Here is a 9,630-nt window from a genome sequence, read left to right on the forward strand (position 1 = left end):
GCTCAAGTCAGTTGTGCCACAATGTTGCATCTAAATTTACAACAACTATTTGTTCTCCCTGCTCAATTGTAGCAATTGTTCCTAAACATTCATTTTTCTCTGAAACAATCAAAGTAGAAAGAAAAATATGACCTATACAAAGATATAAGGTGCCTACTTTCACACTTTTTTCTACTACAAAGGAACCTTTTGTAACCTTCCATTTTTTATCATTAAAATTAACTACACAACTCTCATCACCAAGTTGCCCTACTGAAATTAAATTCCTACTTAGCCTTGGAATATGTCTTACCCCATGTACTAGCCAATGATACCCATTCTACAACTTATTCTTAACTTTTCCCTTTCCAACAATCTGACAAGATTCATTATCCCCTAAATATACAAGCCCAAAATCCCCTTGGACATAATTAGTGAAATAACCTCTATGATGTGTAGCATTAAATGAAGCACCAAAATTTAAAACTCATGAACATCAACACTTTCTAAAGATAGAAGCAAAGCATTCTCTTCGAATTTTTTACTTACCACATTTCCCTCATTTCTATCTGGTTTATGTCCTTCATTTTTCTTTTGAGTCCAACAATATTTCTTTTTATGCCTTGGTTTTCCATACTACCAATAATCATTTGGTCCTCTCGATTGAGACCTCCTCCCTTTTGACTTTCCTCTTGATTTCACATGTTTTCCAAAATTATTTTCTCTTTCAATCATTCTACCTCAACTTTGTGCATTCAAAGCACTTCCTGATGTAGATCCACCTAAGGATTTTCTACAAGTTTCCTCACTCAAAATAATATCGATCAGATCATCATATTTTAGGGTATTAGATCTACGAACATAATTACTCACAATCATTACAAAGCCATTCCAACTTTTAGGCAAAGAACACAAAATCAAGAGACCCCTAATTTCTTCGTCAAAATTAAGTCCCATAGAAGATTACTGACTAGTAATAGTATTAAACTCATTTAAATGATCTATAATGGATCTAGCTTCTATTATTTTCATATTAAATAAATGCTTCATGATAAATACCTTGTTTGAAGCTGAGGGCTTTTCATACAGTGTCACTAGGGTTTTCATCAACTCTTCTGTTGTCTTCACCTTTTTAATATTAGATGCCACCGATGGTGCTAGGCATAATTGAATGCTTCCAAGTATCTTTTTGTCCACAAGATCCCATTCGTCATTTGACATAGATTCCTTATTCTTGGTTTTGCGTTCCAATGGCTTCCATAAATCCTTCTGATAAAGATAGTCTTCCATTTGCATCTTCCATGACTGAAAGTTGTACCCATTAAACCTTTCAACCCTCAGCTTACCCTCATCTTCCATTGCTCCCACTCGATTATGAGACTCCCACTCAACTGTGAGAGTTTCCTACAAAGGATAACTAAAAAAAAAATAGGCTCTAATATTAATTATTATGATTAAACAACAAACAAAAATAAAAATTACATACAAATATAAACAATATCAAAAAATAATAGATCACACAAAAAAGAACTGAAGACACCAAGATTCAACGTGGTTCACCCAATCCCTGAATACATACACCAAACAACAAGTCTAATATTATTACAATCTAATGATTACAACCTAATTACAATCCATAATCCCTTATAGCTCAATACCACTATAAGAACCAATTTTTCATCACCATTATGAAACAATCCCTAACTCTAAGCCCTTTTATACAAGTATTTTTATGCTTCTTTAGGGTTGCAACATGTTGTCCATACATAAGCCACAATGTTGGCCCCAAAGAATTTATGAAGTATGTACAGTACTTCCCTGATTAGTCACCACAATCTAATATCAACTTTCTAAGGCTAAAGGTACTTTCTCTATCAAAGGAACTATTGGAATTACAATAGGAAAGGTAAGCTTTGTGGTGGGGGAGGGAGGGGGGGTGTATTAGTATTTTAAACTTTGACCCATAAAAATATTCACTACACATCCAACTCATTTATTCTAAGTAAATTAAAATACCATATAAAGAATGTATATCTAAAATATGTAAACAAGTATACATTTAGACATATATGACACAAGATATGATTACCTATAAACTCTCTAATGAGAAGGTAAAACTAAGGTGGGGATGATAGCTGCAAATCTTCACTACTGCAATAATAAAGTGTATCGAATGAAGAATATAATGTTTGATCATTAAAAATGATCTACATATGAAAGGTCTACCTTGTTAAAGGTTTACAAAGACTATTAAGTATCACCCTAGTTTAAAGGATTTTTACACCCTATTAGAAGTGTGCCTTGTTAAAGGAATTCAACTAAAAATTAAGTAAGAACCTTGTTAGAGGATTTCAATACATCCTATGAGGACTACTCGATTAAGAAATTTAACTGATTTGCCTATTATAATATTTTAGCTTTGATCCTGTGGGTAGCACTTTGTTGCTTGATGATAGATTAGCTCTAAACTAATATATTTTTTACTCTTCTTGATCAGATATCTATCTACTACATACTATTCCTTTCCTTTTTTCTCCTTTAACTAATCTTGCAATGAAATTATAATTCACAATTCCTTAGCCACCATGAATGCTCTTTTTGTGCATGCAAACTTCTCTCTTTTCTCCTTTCACATACCTTAGATAGTTTATGGTTTTTCCTCCTTAAGAAGACTTAGGCAACTTAGAGTTAGGTATGAATCAACAGCTATGATTCAAACATTTCACCACTTAAACCTTCCTTTAATCTAATTTGATGCATGTACTTCATAGGGATGCCAACTTAAGATTCATCCTTATCTCCAAAATATCATAATTCAATCTTTAAGTCAGCTCAAAAATAGTTTACATAGTTATTTGTGCCATTACAAAAAACTATGATAAAACTATCTTGCTCAACATCTAAAGTCTCTATTGCTTGGCATATACTAGTTTCTATATTGTAAGTTGACATCTTTATCACTTGGAATTTCATTATTTACTCAGCTCCTGAATCACTTAGCATGCATTGTCTACTTGGCACTTGAGTGACACAACATATGAGTGGCTTGACACTCACTATGGACTTTCCGTGTTCTATCTTATACATGTTGTGCTTGGCACGTAAGTTACATGTTCAACATGAACTAGGAAAATGACTTAAGTTTATTTACACTCATTCGAAAAAACCAATATGAGATCAGCAATCTCCCCATTTGACATGAGTGTCAAAAATAATTGGTCATACATTAATATCCTTATTCTTACAAGCATAACATGCCTCCTATTTGGCTCATGTACAAAATTTCAAAGAATATCAAAATTTTGCAACAACTTATACCTCAAAAATCTTATACCCCCCCTAAGTTTTTTGATCTATTATGTACTCAAAATTGTGTACTTATGATTCTATACTCCTACTTAGTAGATATGCTTCAATTGATACTCTCTGACTTGCTTGTTATTCTTTGCTGCTCCCCCTTTGCTTAGCTCTACTGTCATTCTCCCCCTTTTCTTATTCTCCCCCATTTTTACACTGATGTTGATGAGCTATATACTGATAATGTGTTTTTCCAAGAAATATTTATGGACCTCTAGTATAATCTTAAGATCTACACCCCAATTTTCACATGCTACATACAAACACATAATTTGGATGGCCAGCTTGGTAGCAAGGTGAAATAGGCCATCTAGTGTAGAAAGATTGGGGTCTTTCTTCATAAGAGTTTCTACATAGCCTAACTCCTTGTACAAAATATTCATGTTAGGAGTCAATGTTGTTTGGGTGCTAATTAGTTTGGCCCTTGTGTTAGCTTCTTCTACAGACAATGATGCTAACTAACTCAGGGTTTACAATAAAGTTCTAAAGTGCTTCTCACTTTGAGCTAGAGTCAGAGGAAATTTTGCGGCTGATGCATTAATTTGACTTTTGAAACTTAAAATTTGACTTATTTTCTCTTGTGTGAAGAGTACAAGAGGTTGCATAGTTTGGTGTACAATGAGAAAATATTCTCAAGTACCTTCTTCCCACATTCTACCATAGTTGCCAATAAAACTTGTGTAAGTGCTATATCATCTAATATTTTCTCATTCACTTTAGTTTCAAATTTCTTTTTAGACTATTATAATAATTTATCATTGGAATAAAGGTCATCATCACTTACCTTTTCCACTATTTTTGTCAATTGTTCAATCACTAATTTGGTTTCATCTAGGATTGGTAGACTGAATACATCTAGGAAGATGTCTTTAATATCTACCAATGTTTACTTCTACCTATGCTCCCTTCTAAGCAATTCTTGATGCTTCTTTCTGGAAAGGGCTTCTTGTAGTATGCCCATATACTCTATTGTCACTATGACATAATCATATATTGAAAAAATAATTTATTCATCAAGGCTTCCATATCCATATCATATCACCTCTTTTTCCTTTGATGAACTTGGACTTGACCCTAAAAATTGAAAACGTGTTGCATCTGTGCTTGGCTTCTAAAGAGTGTGATTGGAAGGTGTGCCAAATTTGAATAAATTTACTAGGGATTAAATTGTTGTTTCCTCCTTTAGCTTTGGTGTCAACTCAGTCTTTTTAGGTTTTCCATTTTTTGGGATAATGCCTTGAATTGCACCTTGTACTTGTGTTGGAAGGTGCAGATAAGTCTATTTGACCTCTTTCACTCTATGTATAAATAGTGGCTTAATTTCCACTTTATCTGCTTCAACTGTATCAACCTTTTCTGATGTAACTTCTGGTACTTTATCCAAAGTTTGTACATTATTGACTTGAGAGGTGGTGGTAGGTGGTTCTTGTGTTTTCACCTCTTCCCTTGTAGTGTCAGTCACTATTTTCTAAAGTTTATCTACACTCAGCAACATAGAATTGTCACACAATTTATTTTGTAGTGTAGATTGATTGCGTATTATTTTTAGATCTTCCTCTATTAAGGGATTGATGTTATGAGTAGTTACATTAGAAACATCATTTTCTATAATTGTTTCAATATTCACGCTTGTTATTTTTTGAGGGCTAGCATCTAGTGATTGTGTATCTTGTACACTCTATTCTTCTTGCTGCTCTTCCTCAGCTATTGCATGTTCATCTACTTTCATTTCTATATCTCCCTCATTGTCATCTTCTTCATCATCCTTAAACTCAATAGGTTCCTATTCTCCTTCTTTTAATATAGCAAGCCCATACGTAATTTTCCACATTTGAGTGGTCTTCTTCACAACATCTGCAATATTATTTTGTAGTATGTTGAAGGCTCTATATTTTGGGACAAATTCGATAGCATATTTAATTACTATTTTAGCTATTTGTGTCCTACTAAATTTAGGCATAATTTGAGAAAGTAATGACTCTCTAATGTTTGTTTCCAATTTCAAACAGTAATGTCAGTTCTACTCCACTATTTCATATAAAATTTTATGCATAGTGTTTGTAATGTCTAGAGGGGCTTTCTTAAAAGTTTCAATTGACAACACCTTAGTACGTGTCCTTAATGACTGTCTTTTCCTTAGACCCAAGTACATACCTCTTTTAAGTTTCATTTTTATAGTAAAAAGTTTCCATGTAAAAACTTATAAATCTATGCTCATATTCCCAAATGAGTTATAATTTTGTTTGTATAAGTAGTAGAGCATGCTTCTTCTAGTGTGGTTTCTGACCATAGAGGGAGGAGAGATGTTGTTGATGTGACATCTACTACTCACGGGGGTACAAATATGATGGATGTGACACCCACTAGTGCTTAGGTAATTTTTTATATAATAGAAATTTAAATTAATTTTAAATTTATTAGATACATATGCACTTGTATCAATGCATTTAAATTTAAATATCTACAAGTAAATATAATTTGAAACTCTAGAACTCATGTGTACATGTATACATGTCCCATAGATACATGTCTAATACATTGTTATATTTTAATTTTTAGGGCTTATTTGATACTCCACAGATATATGATCCTCATGACTCTCAATCTGAGGGTCATTCTATTCCTATGCATAGGATGACTCTAGTTTAGGACTATAAGAATTTTCCTAAGGGAAAATTCACCCAAGAATCAAGAACTCAAAAATGAGCACACAATAGACCAAAGTAGACAGAGTATGATCAGAATGAAAATGCATTCAATAACTTGATACAAGAGTACACTAGGAGTGCCTGAATATAAAGGCCTCAGGAGAGGTTCTAGAATGCATAGAAGTTAGCACCATGAAGTGTCATACAACCAAGCACATGTCCACCATATATGGATTATCCTCCATTAAGCATGGAAGTAAGTGCAATTATGAGAGGATAAGTCTACAAGGGTGTGACACGCAAAACAATGTTGTAGACACCATGTGCTCAAATAGAGTTGCATACTCCTGTATTGTCAACATGACAACTCAAAAGGTGTGCAAAATCCCAAGTGTCTCACAAATAAAAATAATAAAACAATGCATTAACGTAGGTAAACTTAAGTAAATGTAAATTGTAAGGTGTGTATTTACACGAACACCCCCCCTTAAGTGCAAGTTAGTGGAATTCCTTTAAGCTTACGATCTTGATGAAGATGCATAATGGGTCCTGACTACTAGGCCATGTAAGGTACCCATGCACATAATGAAATGCAATCTCCCATAAATTAGGGAAAGAGGGAAAACCTCATGGGAAAAACCCTACCCCCAAAAAGAGAGATAAGTAAGGATGCATCGATGGATGGACTAATCAAGACCCCCCCCATTACGACATACATCCAATATATACATAAGAGAATGAAAGATGGAAGAGAGATAGAATATGCTCCCCCCCAAAAGAAGAATGCCAACAAGTGAAAGCTGCTCTGATGAAGAAGTTGGTCCAAGAATACAAAATGGTTTTCCTCCCCTTAGGAAGAAACAATGCCAAAGGTATAGTCCTGAAGATGTATGGTGGCCAAGAAACCTGCTCAAGTCTCCCTGTACTGATGTTGAAGTTCACCCCTTCCAATTGTGCTGAAAAGAATGAATGCAGATCTGGCAAGGATGTTTGTTGAACTTGTTCCACTAAACCATCTATCTCCTCAACTAACAAAATGACCTCCAATAATTAATGTTCATAAGGATCCGAAATCATGCCAACCTAGGTAGATTGATCATGTAGAGAATGGACTTGAGGGTCAGAGTGAGCCCTCACAATAATTGTAGAAGAATCATCATCAATGAGAAGATGTAAGTCCTCAAGTCTGTCTCCCAAGTCAAGTGAAGTTGGACCTGGAAGACAAGATGTACCATGCTAATATGGACCTTTCACTATGGAAAAGTAAGCACATGAACTGGATTGATGTGACCTCTCACTACAACTGTCAACAGAACCCCACATGTCAGATGTTGTTGAAGCACTATCACTTGTGTCACTATCAGTTTCCACTGTGTATGATGTGTGGAGAGGAGTAGAGGACAAGCTAGGAGAACTTTCCTCAAAGTGAACATCCTTCTCCACAAAAATTTCATGAGTCTCAGGATCCATAAGTCTGTAAGCCTTCATATTGTCTGTGTAACCAATAAAGGTACAAGGCCTAGGTTCTGGTGCCTTGCAACTCCTGGAAGAAAGGTTTTCCCATGATGGACAACTAAAGACTCTAAGGTGACTTACAACCAGTTTTCTGCGGCACCATGCCTCAAAAGGAGTCTTGTCATCTAGGGCTGGTGTGTTCTGAAGATCAATCCCCTCAATTTTGCAAAAGTTCTTAAGTCTTCTGTTAACATATCTATTCTCATTGTCCACCCTTAATACTTTGATGGATTTCCTTGACTTGTGTTCAACATGAGTCTTGTAGTCTTGTAACTTGTGAACTACTTCATTCATATGATGAAGGAAGAAGACCCAAGTGAATCTTGAAAAGTCATCAACAAATGTGAGTATGTAGCAGCCTTGGCTGACTGAAGTCACTGCAAATGGTCCTACTAATACCATGTGAACTAGCGAAGGAACAACTGGAGCTTAAGAAGACTTCCCTTTATCATACTTCTCCTTGAGATTCATATCCATTGAACAAGATGAACATTCTCCCTTAGAAAAGTTGATATTGGGTAGACCTTTGACCATGTGTTTTGAGCAAAGTTGCTAAAGGGAGCAGAAGTTAAGGTGACCAAACTGCTCATGACATAGGTTGTTTGAAGTAGAGTGAGTTAACAAGGCTTGAGAAGGACTCTTAGGAACAAAGTGGGAGAAGGAATAAAGCCTCTGGTCATAATTGAATTTCCCAAATGCTACCAATGAATCATCTTTGAGACTGCACACCATCACTGAATCGAGAAGGAACTCAATGTTATGACCATCTCCAAGGTGAGTGATTTGGTAAACTGATAGGAGATTAGAGCTTAGATTTGGAACATAGAGAACATCTTTGAATTCCCCATCTTCCATTTCTACATGTAGTTTCCCTTCAACTTCCATCTTAGCATCATCTCCCACAAAGATGTGTGGTACTTTTGACTACTTCAATGAATAAAAGTCTTTCTTTGAAGAACCCATGTGATAAGAGGCACCTGAGTTAAGTATCCATTTTGAAGAAGAACTTGTGTTGGCCATAAGTGCTTGACCTTTACCCTTTGAAGAGTTAGGAGTAGAATCCTTGGAAGTCCCTGGCACTTGAATCTTATTCTTCTTGAGCAGATTTTCTAACTCATCGATTCTTTTTATTTTGCAATGGTGCTCGTCATGATTTGGCTTTTTACAGTATGCACAAAAGATTTTTTCCTTCTTTTAATTACTTCCTTTCTTGTTTGAAGAAGAACCACCTTGTTGAGAGGAGTCATGTTGTGTCTCAGATTGTGTTTTCTACTTCCACTACTTCTTCTTGTTGCTTTTTCCCCCTTGACTAGATTTGTGAGCATCACTCGCCACTAAGGCTTTGGTCTTAGATGACTTGAGAATTCTGAAATCCACCAAGTGAGATTGTTCAACAATCAACATGCCTGCAAATCCATCAAAGGCTTCTGGTAAGTAGATCCCATGGTTAACCACCACTGGAAAATTTAGGAAATTCTAGCTGATTTCAAAAAAAATTGCACCTAAATCAGATTTCGGATGTCCAAATTACGAGCTCACAAAGTGAAGCTACCAAACTGAAAAGCAATCTAGAAAGGGGTCTAGAGGAGAAACTGCGAGTCTAAATTTGACAGTCAAATGGTTGTAAATGCAATTGTAAAATTCCCTAGAATGACGTCCGGATGGGTGTCAAATTTAACACAACAAAATGATGATGTCAACAAAAAAGACAGTCCCCTGGTGACATGTTAGCTGACTGGATTTGTTCGTACTATACAAATAAGACATGTGGTAGTCTATATGATGATGTAGTAGTGACCGAGTTCCATGGGTGATGTGGCAGTCCTAATTGCTAACTGGGCGTACGAACTGGCTAACGGGTCCATGTGTGCAGATGACACTGGTCTACGTGGTAGAATATCATTTATTCCACATGGAGGGCTTGAGTGTTGTGTGGTAGCTCTAATGCAGGGATCCGCATTGTTACCAAAAAAAAAAACCCATCGAGAAATGGTAAAGCGTAGGTGTTTTTAAAAAATATAGTGGAAAACTATGAACAGATGCCACTGCCCAGAATATGTTAAAAAAGTACGGCAGAATTAGGATATCCAGTGGCCAGGAAGAACAGTCATCATGTCAAAGATCCACCAAA

This window comes from Cupressus sempervirens, chromosome 5 (genome assembly GCF_028749045.1).
Source record: "Cupressus sempervirens isolate cs-2001-9-10 chromosome 5, ASM2874904v1, whole genome shotgun sequence".
In the NCBI taxonomy this organism is placed as follows: domain Eukaryota; kingdom Viridiplantae; phylum Streptophyta; class Pinopsida; order Cupressales; family Cupressaceae; genus Cupressus; species Cupressus sempervirens.